Source organism: Cervus elaphus, chromosome 30 (genome assembly GCF_910594005.1).
Source record: "Cervus elaphus chromosome 30, mCerEla1.1, whole genome shotgun sequence".
NCBI lineage: Eukaryota > Metazoa > Chordata > Mammalia > Artiodactyla > Cervidae > Cervus > Cervus elaphus.
In genome coordinates this window covers 2,541,928-2,559,843 of record NC_057844.1, presented here as the reverse complement: position 1 = coordinate 2,559,843, position 17,916 = coordinate 2,541,928, and the positions used below count along the sequence as shown (strand labels likewise).

The following is a 17,916-nucleotide window of genomic DNA, read 5'->3' as shown; positions in this document are numbered from 1 at the left end:
GGAGAATGGGCCTTTTTTTCCCCTTTAACAGGGAAGCAAAACAATATCAGCTTGATGAGAATGGCATAGTAGTAAAAATATAGAGTGTATAGAAAGGGAAAATTAGTTTGGAATTAGAACATGGTAGAGAAAGGAATGTCAAAAACAATATCTTGGGAAAATATTTTTTAATAAAAAAATAAATGTTTTTATATAAAAAAAAGATTTGTATGAGAACTGTTAAAAGTACAATACTATTTTGGTCCAAAAATAAAACAAGAAATGATTATATAAGGTTATATATTTTTGCAGTTTTCCAAAATGCAGAATATGGATTTTTACAAGCAAAACATATACTGTATTAATAAATTCTAAACTTACAACTGAATTGTAGAAAATAAATAGAATTCAAATGTTCTCATGTTTACTCTAAACAAATACCAATAAAATGCTGAGCCCTGTTGGAAAAAGTATGATGAATGAAAGGGAAAATATTGTCTTTGGGACCAAATTATTGCACATCTATGGAAGGAGAATTGTGAGTCTACAAGTTGTATTTCAGGAAAAACTTTATAAAACTGGGAACTTAGAGAAGTAAAAATAGTATATTTCAGGTGATGAGCTATTATCACCTGATATTATATCAGGAGTGACTAAATTTTTACTCTGGAAATTTAAAAAGTAAATGAGAGAAACTATTAACTCTCTTTCTAAAAACAAGAGGACAGGAGAAATCTTCCTTCCCAAAACCCATATGTGTAGCATGTCTCAGTTATATATGGCTGAATGTTGAAAAGGACAAAGAGAACAAAAATTTTTCAAAATGTTATGGAAATGGTTGTGGAGACACGTAAACATGTATTTAATACCATGTGTTGTAGGTGTGAAATAGACCTTATTGGGTAATAATTTACTATCAGAGAAGTGACAGAATGCACATAATTCCCTGAGATTTTCTTTTTTTCTCTTTTTTTCTCTTTATTTTTTCATTTATTTTTATTAGTTGGAGGCTAATTACTTTACAATATTTGTAGTGGTTTTTCAATGGTGTCTCCAGGCCGGATAGATGGCCTGCACGCACCATGTCTGCAGTCCCAGTAGAGGGGGCTCTGGCCCTTGTGGATCTCCAGATTTGTGAATACGGCAGACAGGGGCATCTATCTGGTCTGAGAAGTGGACTTTTTATTTTACTTATTTATTTTGCTTTTTATATTGTCTTCTTTAATGCATTTTCATTTTTCTTCCTATCAACAACATTTGTATTACATTATTTTTACCATGAAAATAGAGCACCTAATTTTATAGATAAGGAAACAGAAACTCAGGGAATCTAAATGACTTAAAAGATAAATAATTCTGGTTTAGGTTAAAGTCATCAGCTTTTTAAATATTAAATTTTCTATTCCACGTCTTGCTTTCATTCACTTCAGTTTTGTCCTAAACTTAGAGTAAACAACCACAGCAGTCTTTAATTCTTAGAAATTAGAGACGGAATGTATTCTTGCTAATTTTAAACCAGGGCAATTCAGCATAAGATATTAATACATCATTTGGTAAACTCCTCAGTGTCTCCTCAGTTTCTGATGTACCCCTCTAACCATTGATTATTGAGAACTTCAGTTCTTATTTGATGAGTCAGAATTTGGAACACTGTATTCTCTTGAATTCATTGCTTTCAAAAAAGGTTTGCCTTCAGGTAGAACATTTGACAATAGCTGCTATGTGACTCTTTTGCTATTCAGTAATTGTCATTTGGTTATATTTCCATTGGCTATGAAGATAAGGCATTTTTAAATTTTGTATTTCAATTGTTTGTAGGAATAAGTATGGTGATTATAGTTCCACACAATTTATAATCACTTTATACAGAAATACAAGCATCTTTCCTGTGTAGAGAATGAAATTTGACACTCTCTGGGGGGGGGGGGGGAATTAAAAAAAGTCAAATGAAGGAGAACAGCATGGAATAGGGTAAAGATTCCTAATGTGGGAGTAAAGAGACTTGGATTTTAGTCCAAGCCCTGTTAGCTAGTTGTATGTCTTTGAGCAAGTCATTTAGAAGTGGACTTTTTAAAAGGGAGAGCTCCAGAGCAAACAATTCTAGTATTCCACTGATTTAGCTCAGACCTGCTGAGTCAGCTTTCTCAGAGCTACCTAAAAAAGAAAGGACGTTATTTTCCAAGTTAAGCAAATATAAGTACAGGATTCAAATTATGTTTGAAATTCAGATAAAAACTTAATTAGATTTTAGTGTAAGTATGTCTATGCAATATCTGGAACACACATATTGAAAAAATTATGGTATGTCTGCAACTCAGATTTAAATGACTTGTTTATATTTTGTTTGGCAATCCTTGCCAGATTGTCTCTCTGCACAATGGTGGGAATAGTCACAGGAGACAGTCCATTCCACAGGCTAGGATATATGTCTCAAGACAATGTGGACACAATCTCTTTTACTACAGCATTCACTTTTTTTCTTTTCTTGTATTGTTCTGAAATCAATCTATCATGCATCTCAGGGTTCCCAATCTAGAGTAAAAAGTAGCATTTCAGAGGATATTCTTCAAATTTTGGGAGCTTTGAGTTTTCACTTCATATGTCATCATAGAAAAATTGTTTCACATTCCTCAAGCTTCATTTTCTCTGCTGTAAAGTAGGTTTGTAAAATAGCTGACACAGATTCTGTTAAATATAATAAAATACATATAAAATATGTGGCACTTGTGAACAGTCACTAAATGAAATTTTTTCAACATGATATATCCTAGAAATACATTTTCCCAGTTTATAAAAAATAAGAGATACTTAAAGCTTAAACTATGTTCACTTAAAAACTCATGCAAGACAATGATATTTCAAAAGCTAAGTGGAATAAACTGAAAATGTGGTTCCTTGAAATTGAACATATTTCATGGAGAAGAGGTTCATAATGGAATACCAAAAGCAAAAAGATTCCATGTCTCCATACTTAAATATTATTACAAATATTAAAATATTATGGTCTTTTGGAGTATATCTTTTATTTGTTCCTATTCAGTAACTCAGTCATGTCTAACTCTTTGAGACCCAATGGACTGCAGCACGCCAGGCTTCCCTGTCCATCACCAACCCCCTTAGCTTACTCAGACTCATGTTGACTGAGTCGATGATGCCATCCAACCATCTCATCCACTGTTATCCTCTTCTCTTCATGCCCTCAATCTTTCCCAGCATCCAGGACTTTTCCAGTGAGTTGGCTCTTTGCATCAGGTGGCCAAAGTATTGAGTTTCAGCTTTGGCATCAGTCCTTCCAATGAATATTCAGGGTTGATTTCTTTTAGGATTGACTGGTTTGACCTCCTTGCTGCCCAAGGGACTGTCAATAATCTTCTCCAGCACCACATTTCAAAAGCATCGGTTCTTTGCCACTGAGCTTTCTTTATGGTCCAACTCTCACATAACATACATGACTACAGGAAAAACCATAGTTTTGACTATATGGGCCTGTGTCGACGAAGTGATGGCTCTGCTTTTTAATGTGCTGTCTAGATTTGTCTTAAGTTTTATTCCAAGGAGCAAGCATCTTTTAATTTCATGACTGCAGTCACCATCTGCAGTACAGCACTACATAACAGAGAAAACACCAGATTATCCTTTTATGCTTTTATAAATATAGAATCACCCAACAATTAACATAGCTAAAATGAAAAAGTTAAAGTCATTCCTCCTCTTGTCACTGTTTTCCCCACTTTCAACCTTAATAATCATTCTGGATAGATTTTGATAAACATTTATCTCAATCAAATTTTGTGAATGTAGCTTTAAAGATTCTACATTATATTATTATTTGAGCAGTTTCTTCTCATGAGGCAGATACTAAAATGTGGGTATTGAGATTTCAGGCATGGCATTGAAATTTGTTAAGATTTAAATAAATGTTTTCATTTTTATAACAGTAATAGCTTCCCACTGAATGTATGAAGACATTTGGGGATTCTAGCTGCTGCAGCTCATAAACTACTCAACTGCTGTGGCCATCTTCTGAATTACAGTGTAGAGTCACTTGTTGATCATCTATTATCCCATATATCATAACCATCCGTTTCTAGGCTTTGAGTGCATAATTGATATAATATGTTGGTATTATATTATTAGAAATGTGCATCTATAAGTTATTCCCTCTTGCAGAGTTTAGAGAGAGTTTATTAGTATACTTTCAGTAAATTGATGGAATTCATAAATACAGCTTACATAAATATCACTTTTAAAACTATTAATTTCTTTAGTACAGCTTCTCCAACTCATTTTTATCATCTAACTTTGAGGAAATGTCTTTTTTTCAAGGACTGAACAACTGAGCTGTGAAATTAGATGTTGTTGACTATATATATCAGATGTAAGTAGAATAGGAGGGGGTAAAGTAAAAGTAACTCTTCTTTGCAACTTCAATGAGCCAAGTTCCTGGGCAATGCTTAGCAGAAAGCAATAAATTAAAATGAGTTGAAGGAACTACCTTTTATGCAACTCATAATTAACCCTTGGAACCCTGCCATAGTATTTTATGAAGGCAAATAACTTACCAAGATTCAATAAGAAATTAGATACTATATCTGATTCAGAATGTCCCATGCAGTTAATCTGCCTCTAGTGAAAATTTTAGAAGTTATCAATAATTATGCTATACTTTAAATGATCACAAACTAAAGGCAAAGTAATAATGTTCTTTGCAATATATCATCCAAACTGAGCTAAGTATTTTGGAGGCTGGATAGCTTGTGGTCTCACCAAGTTTTTAGTTCTTGAAAATTTATTATTCTAAAGTTTATGACAATGTTATAAAATATACAAGTTTAAGTATTATGTATATTTTTCCTTTCTCGACAGAAATCTAAGATTGTTCTTTTACCCTCTGCTTACTCTTACATTCACTCATATTTTTATTCCAATGTCAGTATTTTCACTGTGCCTTTCAACACTGGAGAATGAAGACAATAAATGTGTGTGTGTGTGTGTAAGTCTCTTCAGTTGTGTCCAACCCTTTGCGATCCCATAGACTATAGCTCACCAGGCTCCTCTGTCCGTGGGATTTTCCAGGCAAGAATACTGGGGAGATTGTCATGCCCTCCTCCAGGGGATCTTCCAGACCCAGGACTGAACAGAAGTCTCTTATGTCTCCAGTCAACGCAGGCAGGTTCCTCACCACTAGCGCCACTGGGGCAGCCTCGAAGACAATAAATAGAGTGGACTAAAAAAGTCCCTGAATTGTTATCAGTGTTGAGTAGGGTGTCCACCACATCATCGTCTCAGATATTAAATTAGATAGTGGACAGGAGATGTTTTACTTGGCTAGGTATGTCTGTTATGGTGGACATTTACATGCTATCTTTTCTCAAGAGATTAAACTGCTACGGCAGAATGAGCTATGAAAGAGCTCTACAGTATAGAGAAGATCATGATTTTTAAAATACTAAATGCAACAAGAACTTACAAAGATTTAAATTTAAATGCTTTTTGAGATATAGGTATGAAGAAAATCTGAGCATTTTCTATTATCCAAAGACAAAAAAGAAAGCTCAGACTGAGTGGCTTTTTTTCCTGCCAACCCAGACCTCTCCTTGTGGTATTGGCTCTTGTTTTCAGAAATTTCCTGCTAATTTCAGAATGTGACTTGCTGTGTGATTTTATTTATGACAAGAAAGGGAAGGTGATGGTTCAGGAAAACTCAAAACATAGCACAAAATTTCCAAAGTGAGAAACTGTCAGTTTGTATCACTTAAATACATGTCTCCAATTTGGAAACAGTTCCACCTGGATCACTTTGGACATTTTTTTCCTCTTAGGAAAAATATCTTATTTTTAGTTACTATAAAAATTATCATTGCTTATCCTCCTTAATGGAATTAACTATAAAAAAGCAAGAATTTTTGTTAGAGTAAATTTGGTATCAAAGTGTAAACAAATTATATCAACAGAAGTTTTTAAAAATTAGTATTTGGAAGAGAAATTTTTGCTGAAATTAGGCTACTTTTTTATTTTTTCTGTTATGTTTGTCTGAAGTATTCTACATATATAATATAACATAAAAGTCTCCTATGGGTATAGTAATAGACAGTGAAACTTCCTTCTATCAAATCTTCCAACTTTGCATATTTTATAGAACTATCCTCACTGGTTCTTCTTTGGCTGGAATAGCCAAAGTTACCAAACCAAACTTAGGTGTGCTCACCTGATGTACAGCAAAGCCAATCTATTGATACCAGGTTGCAGTGAAGGAAAATACAGCATTTATTGCGGGGCACCAAGCAAGGAGAATGGGCAGCTCATGTTCAAAAGACTTACACTCTCTGATGGCTTTTGGGGGGGGGATCTTTTCTAATTTTTTTGTTTATTTTTTTTAATTTATTTTAATTGGGAGATTATTGCTTAACAATATTGTGATGGTTCTTGCCATACATCAGTGTGAATCGGCCATAGGCAAGCGTATGTCCCCTCTACCCTGAACCCCCTCCCACATCCCTCCCTGCCCCATCCTTCCAGGTTGTCACAGAGCACCAGCTTTGGACGCCCTGCATCACATCAAACTCCAACTGGTTATCTATTTAACAAAAAAACAAAATATTAAAAAATAAAAAAGTTTTACATATAATCAAGTATCTATGGTTCCTCCCTATTAAAAGTAGTAAAGAACCCAAGATTCATTTCAAAACATATGCAACTAGGCCCCAATTCAAAGATAGTGCAGATCTTGTGGTCCAGCTTTAGGAGTTGTGCTATTTTCCATTCTCCACGCTGAACATTCCTTCATCAGCATCTGATTCAGCTTCATAGTCTCTGCAGCAAGCCTATGGATACTATTGGGGAGCTTCTCCATGACCATGTGGTCCTCCTTGTGCAATCAGCAGATGGATTTTTCATCCAGGTGGAACTTCTCCAGAGCTGTACCACCTTGGTGAACAGTGCGGGCACCATCTTTCCGTGGTCTTTGACCTGGGTTGAGGGGGTGAGGAAACAGCAGGCTTCCAGGGCCCTGACCTAGCAGTACTGTGGAAGTAGGCACCTGTGATGATCATCTTATAGTGGAGCTTCTTGTAATAGTTGCAGATCTTGTTGACACTCTTCACTAGTGAGTCCTCCAGGGGTTCCTACAACTTCTTGTATGTGTTGGCCACATGACAGCCGAAGATACAACCCAGGAATGGGGACATGAGTTCACCTGTCTCTGCACAGGCCATCTCCTGGGCAAAGGATAAGAGTAGGGTCATCCTGTAATGCATGCCATGCTCCTTCTCTAGCTTCTTTCCAGACTGAATTCCTTCTCAGGTGGATGACAGCTTTATCAGAATCCAGTCCTTGCTGATCCTGGCCTCCTTGTGTCTCTTGATGAGGTGCTGGGCAGGGCCAACATGGCATTCTTATTGACAGAGAGCCTTGCATCCACTTCCATGGATACCCAGTCCAGAATTTTCTTCAATATTTCTGCTTCAAATAGCAAATAAAATTTATCAAGAGCATTTATAATTTGTTCCTCTTGTGACCCATCCAGGCTCCTGCATAGGCTATGACATCCTCCACCAGCTCCTGATAGGTGGGTGTCTGTGCCAGGGCCAGGATCAAGGATGTATTGGTTGTGGCATTCTGGGGCTTGTACTAGTCAACAGTGTGGAAATTGCCTGTGTCGGCCTCCACTGCAATCAACTGTTCGAGCTGGTCCAGCACACTCTCCATCCTCTGCAGCTTCACCTGGGAACAGGACTTAGTGAGAGTCTGCGAGAGGGGGCATCCTACCCCTTTCCCCTGTAGGCCCCACCCTCTTCCTTTGTTTCAGAGGTATCTGGTAGCTGGTTGACTTCATAATAGACCTTTTGATCACTTGCTTTTCCCTTCTGGCTCTTAACCACTCATGCTTTCTATTACCAATAAGCAATGGAACCTGTGAAACCTCAGGCCCCCACCCTCAACCAAATAAAATCAGAAGCCCAGATCTGCTTCCCCACCTTCCCAAACACCCATCTCCCCCACTTCCTAACCTCCCCACATCATTACTCTCCCCCACCTCACTCTGAGGTCCGAGGTGTACCCTCCAGGAAGTGTGTGTAATAAACTTTGTCCTTCGAAGTTTCCTGATGGTTATGACTAAGGGCATCTTGCAATCACAGTAAGAACCACAAGGGCTAGTCCAGCCACAACATGAATTTTGAAACAAGAGTTATCTGTGGGAAGATTTCTGGGCCCAGATGAGTGCTCCCACGTGTTTCTAGCCATAGCATCACTGTTGATAAGCACAAAACAATAGCATTTTTCTTATAAGTCTTTCTTATGGAGAATACTTGATAAAGGAAGAGCGGGAGGACAGGGAGTGAAAGAAAGCTTGACCACTGGGGGAAGAGATGTTGCCAGCATAAAATCAAAGGATTTTCTTCACCATCCTATAAGGTTAAGTCACTAGCCCCTTCAGTCGATGACTGGACAGTGCACCCTGGAAGGGTTTTGGAGGAAAACTGGATGAGGCATTCTATGCTTTGGAAAAACAAGCTTCTTAGCAAATTTGATGTCTATTTTAGGAAGAATTTTAATAAACTCAGATTCTTATAACTTCACATATGCAGAAAAGCATCAAAATCATTAACTGAGATATCTGTTATTTGTGACTAGCAGTAATATTTTACCAAAATGTGTGCTTGACTGCACATATTCCTTAGCCGTATATATATATATAGCCTTTCCTCCCTACTTGTTTGGAGAAGTTCTTCAGATATTGCCTTTCCTCCCTACCTGTTTGGAGCAGTTCTTCAGAGCTATCTGAGAAACTGTTTTCCAGGCTGTAGTCCGCAATAAGACCCTGATTAAAATTTAAACTCACAGCTCTTACAGCATGTGGTTTTCTTTCAGTTGACACTAGATATTTTATATTCACAAGTATTTGTACATTTAAGTCTCACACAAACTCTATTGAAAGTTAGGGTCATTTACTTTCTCTGTAAAATTGAGATATTGAGGTGCATCTTAAGTAACAGGGAGGAGTTTTCTGATGCACACAGAGAGATTTTTTTTTTTTCCTTATTAAGGTCTATAGAGGTTGCCCTGGTGGTTCAGAGTACATTCTTTGGTGTTTTATTCACTGGGTTTATTGCATCCCACTTGGCCAATCACCAGATATATGATCTTGGACAAAATACTTAATGTTTTTAGGTTAAGTATTTTTCTGCTTTTTCAGTTGTATGGAAGAAAATTATAGTAGAAACTGCCTCATTCTTCATGATGATTGCTATGAGATAAATGAGATAATATATGTAAGGTGCTGAGTGTACTTCCTGGTACATCAAATATTATCTTCTTACCAAGCTTAGTTATGATCATTTAAATTTGCAAATGCTTCAAATATATCATTGTTCAAATATACTATTCCTCTAACCCCATGCCTAAAATCCTAATAAAGTTATTACCAGAGCTAGAAGTCAACCCAGAGCTTTCACTATCATTTTTCTTTTATCTCTGTTTTATATTATACAGTATCAAATATTTCAAAACAAATTAATTAAAAAATGATGAAGCCTGTTGCTGTCAATATTCACTAAATATTAATGCTTCACTTTAGTATTTTATAATAATTTTATAATTGATTGGGTGCAATTACTTAGGCCTCCTTTATTCCCCATTTCTACAAAGACACTACACCTATTCCATCATTTATTTACGCTCATTCCACCTCTACAAGAGAGGAGGCTTGTGTGGATCATTTTCATTCATGTTTTTAAAAATTCATCATCAGTTCAGTTCAGTTTGGTCACTCAGTCATGTCCAACTCTTTGCAACCCCCTGAACCACAGCATACCAGGCCTCCCTGTCCATCACCAACTACAGGAGTTTACCCAAATTCATGTCCATTGAGTCGGAGTTGCCATCCAACCATGTCATCCTCTGTCGTCCCCTTCTGCCCTTGCCCTCAATCTTTCCCAGCATCAGGGTCTGTTCATATGAGTCAGCTCTTCGCATGAGGTGGCCAAAGTATTGGAGTTTCAGCTTCAACATCAGTCCTTGCAAGGAACACCTAGGACTGATCTCCTTTAGGATGGACTGGTTGGATGTCCTTGCAGTCCAAGGGACTCTCAAGAGTCTTCTCCAACACCACAGTTCAAAAGCATCAATTCTTTGGTGGTCAGCTTTCTTTATAGTCCAACTCTCACATCCATACATGATTACTGGAAAAACTATAGCCTTGAGTAGACAGACCTTTGTTGGCAAAGTAATGTCTCTGCTTTTTAATATGCTGTCTAGGTTGGTCATAAGTTTCCTTCTAAGGAGTAAGCATCTTTTAATTTCTTGCAGTCACCATCTGGAGTGATATTGGAGCTGCCCAAAATAAAGTCAGCCACTGTTTCCACTGATCCCCCATCTATTTGACATGAAGTGATGGGACCAGATGGCATGATCTTAGTTTTCTGAATGTTGAGCTTTAAGACAACTTTCTAACTCTCCTCTTTCACTTTCATCAAGAGGCTCTTTAGTTCTTCACTTTCTGCCATAAAGATGGTATCATCTGCATATTTAAGGTTATTGATATTTCTCCTGGCAATCTTGATTCCAGCTTGTGCTTCCCCCAGCCCAGCATTTCTCATGATGTATTCTGCATATAAGTTAAACAAGCAGGGTGACAAAATACAGCCTTGACGTACTCCTTTTCCTATTTGGAACCAGTCTGTTGTTCCATGTCCAGTTCTAACTGTTGCTTCCTGACCTACATACAGGTATCTCAAGAGGCAGGTCAGGTGGTCTGGCATGCCCATCTCTTTCAAAATTTTCCACAGTTTATTGTGATCCACGCTGTCAACGTCTTTGGCATAGTCAATAAATCAGAAATAGATGCTTTTCTGGAACTCTCTTGCTTTTTTGATGATCCAGCGGATGTTGGCAATTTGATCTCTGGTTTCTCTATCTTTTCTAAACCAGCTTGAACATCTGGAAGTCCACGGTTCATGTATTGCTAAAGCCTGGCTTGGAGAATTTTGAGCATTACTCTACTAGCATGAGAGATGAGTGCAATCGTGTGGTAGTTTGAGCATTCTTTGGTGTTGCCTTCTTAGAGATTGGAATGAAAACTGATCTTTTCCAGTCCTGTGGTCATTGCTGAGTTTTCCATTGCTGACATATTGAGTGCAGCACTTTCACAGCATCATCTTTCAAGATTTGAAATAGCTCAACTGAAATTCCATCACTTCCACTAGCTTTGTTCATAGGGATGCTTCCTAAGGCCCGCTTGACTTCACATTCCAGGATGTCTGACTCTAGGCGAGTGATCATACTATCATGACTATCTGGGTCGTGAAGATCTTTTTTATCCAGTTCTTGTATGTATTCTTGCCACCTCTTCTTAATATCTTCTGCTTCTGTTAGATCCATACCATTTCTGTCCTTTATTGAGCCTATCATTGCATGAAATGTTCCCTTTGTGTCTCTAATTTTCTTGAAGAGATCTTTAGTCTTTCCCATTCTTTTGTTTTCCTCTATTTCTTTGCATTGATCACTGAGGAAGGCTTTCATATGTCTCCTTGCTGTTCTTTGGAACTCTACATTCAGATGGGTATATCTTTCCTTTTCTCCTTTGCTTTTCACTTCTCTTTTTTAACAGCTATTTTTAAGGCCTCCTCAGACAGCCATTTTGCTTTTTTGCATTTCTTTTTCTTGGGGATGGTCTTGCTCACTGTCTCTTGTACAGTGTCACAAACTTCTGTATGAACAGTATGAAAAATTCACCATATATGTATGTATTAAAAAATAATATAATGTTTTGTGTGTTTTATAATTTTGAATAAATGGTATCATGCTATTTGTGTTATTCTGTAAATTACTTTTGCCTTTAATATTGCATTTTTGAAATTTACTTATGGTGGAATATAATAATATATCCTCAGTCACTCAGTCATGTCCAACTATTTGCGACCCCATGGACTTTTGCCTGCCAGGCTCCTCTGTCCATAGGCATTCTCCAGGCAAGAATTCTGGAGTGGGTTGCCATGCTCACCAGCAGGGGATCTTCCCAACTCAGAGACTGAACCCAGGTCTCCTGTATTGCAGGTGGATTCTTTACCGTCTAAGCCACCAAGGAAGTATAATGATATAGTTTGTCTATTTAAGCTTTTCAATAACATAATCTATGTCACTATATTCATTCCCATAATAATACTTAAATTGTTTCCAGCTTTCTTTTTTACAAAAAAAAAAAAAAAATGCTGCAATGAGCAGCTTAATTTCTATCTAATGTGCAAAAGTGCAAGAGTTCCTCAAAAGCTTATATTTAGAAGTAGAATTGCTGATTAAAAGAACAGGTGCTTCTTCAACTCTACTGATGTAGTAACAAATTTCTACAAACTGAGTAGCTTAAAATAGCAAATATATATATATATATATATATATATATATATATATATTTACAGTTCCGTAGATCATAAGGCTGATACAGGTCTCACTGAGATAAAATGAATATGCTTGCAGGGCTGCATTTTTTTCAGGAGGCTGTAAGGAAAATCTGTTTTCTACTCTTCCTTGGTTGTAAGGCAGCAGCCCCAATCTGTTTGGCACCAGGTACCAGAGTTTTTTAAGACAATTTTTTTCACAGACCCAGAATGTAGGCTTGAGGATGGTATCTGGATTATTCAAATGCATTACATTTATTGCACAATTTGTTTCTTTATTATTACATCAGCTCCACCTCAGATCAGCAGGCACTAGATCCCAGGGCTTGAGAACCCCTGTTCTTGAGGCTGTCCACATTCTTTGGCTCATGGCCCCATTCTCCATCATTAAAGCCAGCAATGGTAAGTTGATTCCTTCACAAATCTCAATTGACCTCTTCCATAGACACATCTTTCTCTTACAACTGGAAAAGTTTATCCACATTTAAAAACTCATTACATTGGGTCCACCCAGATAATCCAGAGTAATCTGTTTATTTTAAGGTCAGCTAATTAGCAACCTTAATTCCATCTGCAACCTTAATCCCCTTTTGCATGTAACCTAACAGATTTTGATGATTAGGAAAGTGACATTTTGGGGATCATTGTTCTGTCTATCATATCAACTTTATTCAATGTTGTGTAATAGTTCTTTAAAATGTTTTTGGCAATTATATTCCTTCTGAGAAGCAGTGAATGAAGTTTCCCCTTTTTTTGCCTTTTGGTCATTTACCAGGTGTTATTACGTTCAGTTCAGTCGTTCAGTCATGTCCAGCTCTTTGCGACCCCATGAACTGCAGCACGCCAGGCCTCCCTGTCTATCACCAACTCCTGGAGTCCAGCCGAACCCATGTCCATTGAGTCGGTGATGCCATCCAACCATCTCATCCTCTGTCATCCCCTTCTCTTCCTGCCCTAAATCTTTCCCAGCATCAGGGTCTTTTCAAATGAGTCAGCTCTTAGCAACAGGTGGCCAAAGTATTGGAGTTTCAGCTTCATCATCAGTTCTTCCAACGAACACCCAGGACTGATTTCCTTTAGGATGGACTGGTTGGATCTCCTTGCAGTCCAAGGGACTCTCAAGAGTCTTCTCCAACACCACAGCTCAAAAGCATCAATTCTTCAGAGCTCAGCTTTCTTTAGAGTCCAACAATGACATCTGAGTTTCAATAAAATGCAATATGTATTAAAAAGATTTTCATTGAATAAATCAGTTTCATATCTGGTTTCCTTTCTATTGAAATGCAAAAGTGAAAAAAAAAAAAAAAAAACCTTGACTCTTATACTCAAATCATCAATAATCTACTGTTGAGACACAGTTGAGCAGAATGTGTTTTCAAAAGTCTATATGTGGCTTGAGAGGCAAAGAAAATTAATGCTTGCACAAGGTCTTGGTTGCCTTAAAATCCCATGTACAATAAATGCAATAATATATGTATCAAGCATAATTTTTTTATTATGAGCACTATATTTCAGGTAAAATATTCTAGGATTTTAGAGGGTTCTTTTTTTTTTTTTTTCCACTTATTTTTACTAGTTGGAGGCTAATTACTTTACAATATTGTAGTGGGTTTTGTCATACATAGACATGAATCAGCCATGGATTTAAAGTTAGCATAAAATGACAAAATAATCTTATCCATTTGTACATTTTACATTATAAACTCGTATGAACTATAATGATGCATAATAAAATGTAATTGCTGCTTTTATATTTTGAGTTATCAATTGAATTATTATTTCAATCATTTAAAAAATCCAGTTTTATCTCCACTTTCAAAAGATTTTCTTTTTTCTTTTTAGCAGAAAAGCATTTAGAATTTGTAGAAATTCTTTAGATAATGTTAGGTGCTGGGAGAAGTAATCTTTCAAAATTTAGGACTTTGATAAATCTGGGTAGAGGTTTTGCACCTTAAAGTGTCTCGAAAACTAAAATAGTGTCTAATACCTTTACATTAAAAACTTTAAAAACTCATTTTACTTCAGCTTTGACACTAATTTTACAAATATATGTTTATAAACCTGTCAGTTTTAGCAGTTGTTTCTAGAGGATCTTTGAAAAATGATTGGTTTCTTTTACAAACCTAGAAAAAAGAGTTTAAATCCTACTACAGAGTGAGAAAATTTTATTATTTTTTAACAGCTGTTGGCAGTGAGTTTGTTATGCTTATAATTTAAATGTTTTATTATGGAAAAATCTCAAACATATTCAAAATAATAAATATAATGAACATTCATGCATTCATCACATGGCAACTCTAGGCATCCTAGCATTCTTTTTTAAGTTTCTATTTGGAAGATAGTTGCTTTACAATGTTGCGTTGCTTTCCACCATACAACAAGGTGAATCAGCCATAAGTATACACATATCATGAGCCTGCTTCCCACCCACCATCCTCCCCTTCCTCAAGGTCATTGCAGAGCACTGAACTGAGCTCCCTTGTTACACAGCAACTTCCCACTAGTTATCTATTTTGCATATGTTAATGAATATATTTCAATACTACTTAATTAGTTCCACCTTCTCCCTCCCCTGCTGTGTCCACCACTCATATTTCCAATTTAATGTCTATTTTTTGCAGCAATTTTTTTGGGGGTATAATTGCCTTACAATGTTGTATTAGTTTCTGCCATATAACGTCTATTTTGAAGAATAAATTTTGAGTATTAGTAAATAAGGTTGGCATCATATTTTTAAAAAACACTATTTATGCTCATTTCTGATTTTTCTTAATATAAGGTTTAATTTTTCAGGCATGCTAATTATGATTCTGCAGTAACATCCATAGTGAAATCAAGCATAATAGATATCAATTTCTTAATATACTATATATATATATATATATATATGTTTTCTGTATTTAATCTTTAAAAATGTCACAATTTCAGGAATATGCTAAAATCATGAAATAAAACATTTCATATATTCTTTGGAACAATTGGATAGGGTTGAATTTAGAAAATGTTGAGTGGAAACATCTTATGCTGCTGTTCAAGGGAATGTAAGGAATGTTTCACTAGTGTTGGCCATCTAAGAATCTCACGTCTCCCAGGAGCCAGTCTGGCAGCTAAGTAATCGTCCCAGAGCAGCCTGTGTGAGGTACAACCTTGGCACGAACTTAGGAATGGATTTCAAAGCACAGCACCTGGAGCTCTTGTTCAGTTACAATCTCTGTAGAAAAAGCCCTGACACAAATAAGCGCTATAAAAGCTAAAATGGAATGAAGTAAAATGAAATACAAATGTGCAAACTGTCCCTAGGACCCTCCTTAGCGGGACCCTCCTATTTACAAATACAATGCCTTTATTTGCATGGAGAGTAAAACTCAGAGTGTTTTCCATTTGTAACTTTAAATCTATTTTGAAGGAAGGCAGTATCTCAGAATACCCAGAGACCTAGTTGCCACATGTATTTTAATAGCAGCATGCTTTTGTAGGAATATACTTTCTGTTTGTCAAATTTTGGGAGGAAATTTCTGCTTATTCAGTATTACAGCAGCTTGGATTGTAGGCTCTGTTCTGTAAGACATAGATGCGATTCCCTCATAAGACTGTTCTCAATAGGTTTTCATTCTGGATTAAAAGATAACATTGCACACTATTATATATAAAATAAAAAACTAGTAAGGACCAACGGTATAGCACAAGGAGCTCTGTAATGACCTGTGTGGGAAAAGAATCTGACAAGCAGTGGAGACGGCTGGTCCACTTTGCTGTGCAGCAGGAAGTAAGACAACATTGTAAACCAACTGTAAACCATCTTTTTTTAAAGAGAGAATGTTACTTAGAAGATGCACATATGCGCAGGGCGCTCACACAGGAGATGGCCACTAGCGTCAGGTGAGAAGCTGGGATATCTGACCTCCATGTGATCCAGGGATAGAGCTAGGACTGACACGGCTCTGTCATATTCGTGGAGAGTCTGACAGTTCTCTGATACAGTGGACTCTAGTGGTGTGTCTCTTGACAAATCCCAAGTTTGTCTTTACCCCCACAATGATCTGTCCAGGACTTGTACATTCTATGTGTAATTAACTTTAGAAAACTAAGGTAGTTGTGCATTTCTTAATTATCTCTAAAATAGCACATAGAACACAGAAGCTATACTCTTTTAAATTTCTGTTTTCTAGGAGAATAAACATTTCTTTTACAAAAGAGCACTTGGAATGAGTCTGTAATATTTTTATAATTGCAATAAATTAAATAAATAACATGAAGTCTAGATCAAAATGTTGCTCCTTCTTGCCTTTTATTCATCAAAATAAATTATTTTCTAACTTTACATGAAATAGAACTTGTGCCTTTTTATTTAACTATTATTAGGTCATGTTCAGTATTTAATAACATCACCTTAAAAATAGTGGATTTTAATTATTTTAATGTCAGTCACACTAATTCTTCAAGGTAATTGATCATTTATTTTAGCCCTTAATAAAAGATGCTCCAATCAAAATAAATTAATTAAAAAGTAAAAATTACAAAGCCCCCCTTCCAAAAAAAGGTCCTGTCACTGGACTTTGAAAGAGAGGTAGGAGGTTGAAGTTTTAAATGACAAATACAATTTCAGACAAGTATTTACCTGGCATTTTTAATATAAAAATGTGAGAATATTTTCCTAAAGAAAGGAAAAGGAAAATTGTTCAAAAAGGCAGTAACTTTTATTCAAAGTAAGAAGTTATTCAATTCTACTAAGAAGCCTTTTCAATCTGTTACGACTCCACAGTAAAATTATTGGGCCATTTGCTAATATTTTGATAATTTATAATACTTATTCTGTGAAAACTTGCTTCTTCATATTTGGGTTTATCTGTAATACATATAGAGCAAATATATATGAAGTGTTGTTTTGTTGTTCAGCAGCTTAGGTATGTCTGACTCTTTGCAACCCTATGGACTGCAGCAGGCCAGGCTTCCCTGTCCTTCACTATCTCCCAGAGTTTGCTCAGATTTATGTCCATTGAGTCAGTGACGCTATCTAGCCATCTTATCTTCTGATACTTTCTTCTCCTTTTGCCTTCAACTTTTCACAAAATCAGGATTTTTCCCAGTGAGTTGTCTCTTTGCATCAGGTGGCCAAAATATTGGAGCTTCAGCTTCAGCATCAGTCCTCCCAATATCTAGGGTTGATTTCCTTTAGGATTGACTGGTTTGATCTCCTTTGTGCCCAAGGGACTCTCAAGAGTCTCCTCAGTTCAGTTCAGTTGCTCAGTCGTGTCTGACTCTTTGCAACCCCATGGACTGCAGCACACCAAGCCTCCCTGTCTATCACCAACTCCCGGAGTTTACCCAAACTCATGTCCATTGAGTCAGGTATGCAACCCAACCGTCTCATCCTCTGTTGTCCCCTTCTTCTCCTGCCTTCAATCTTTCCCAGCATCAGGGTCTTTTCCAATGAGTCAGCTCTTCACATCAGGTAGCCAAAGTATTGGACTTTCAGCTTCAACATCAGTCCTTCCAATGAGTATTCAGGACTGATTTCCTTTAGGATGGACTGGTTGGATCTCCT

General features: G+C 36.6%; 1 pseudogene; it reads right to left on the bottom strand.

Moving 5' to 3' along the window:
• Nucleotides 1-6,731: 6,731 nt before the first annotated feature.
• On the bottom strand, nucleotides 6,732-8,104 carry LOC122687091 (annotated as a pseudogene).
• Nucleotides 8,105-17,916: the final 9,812 nt, after the last annotated feature.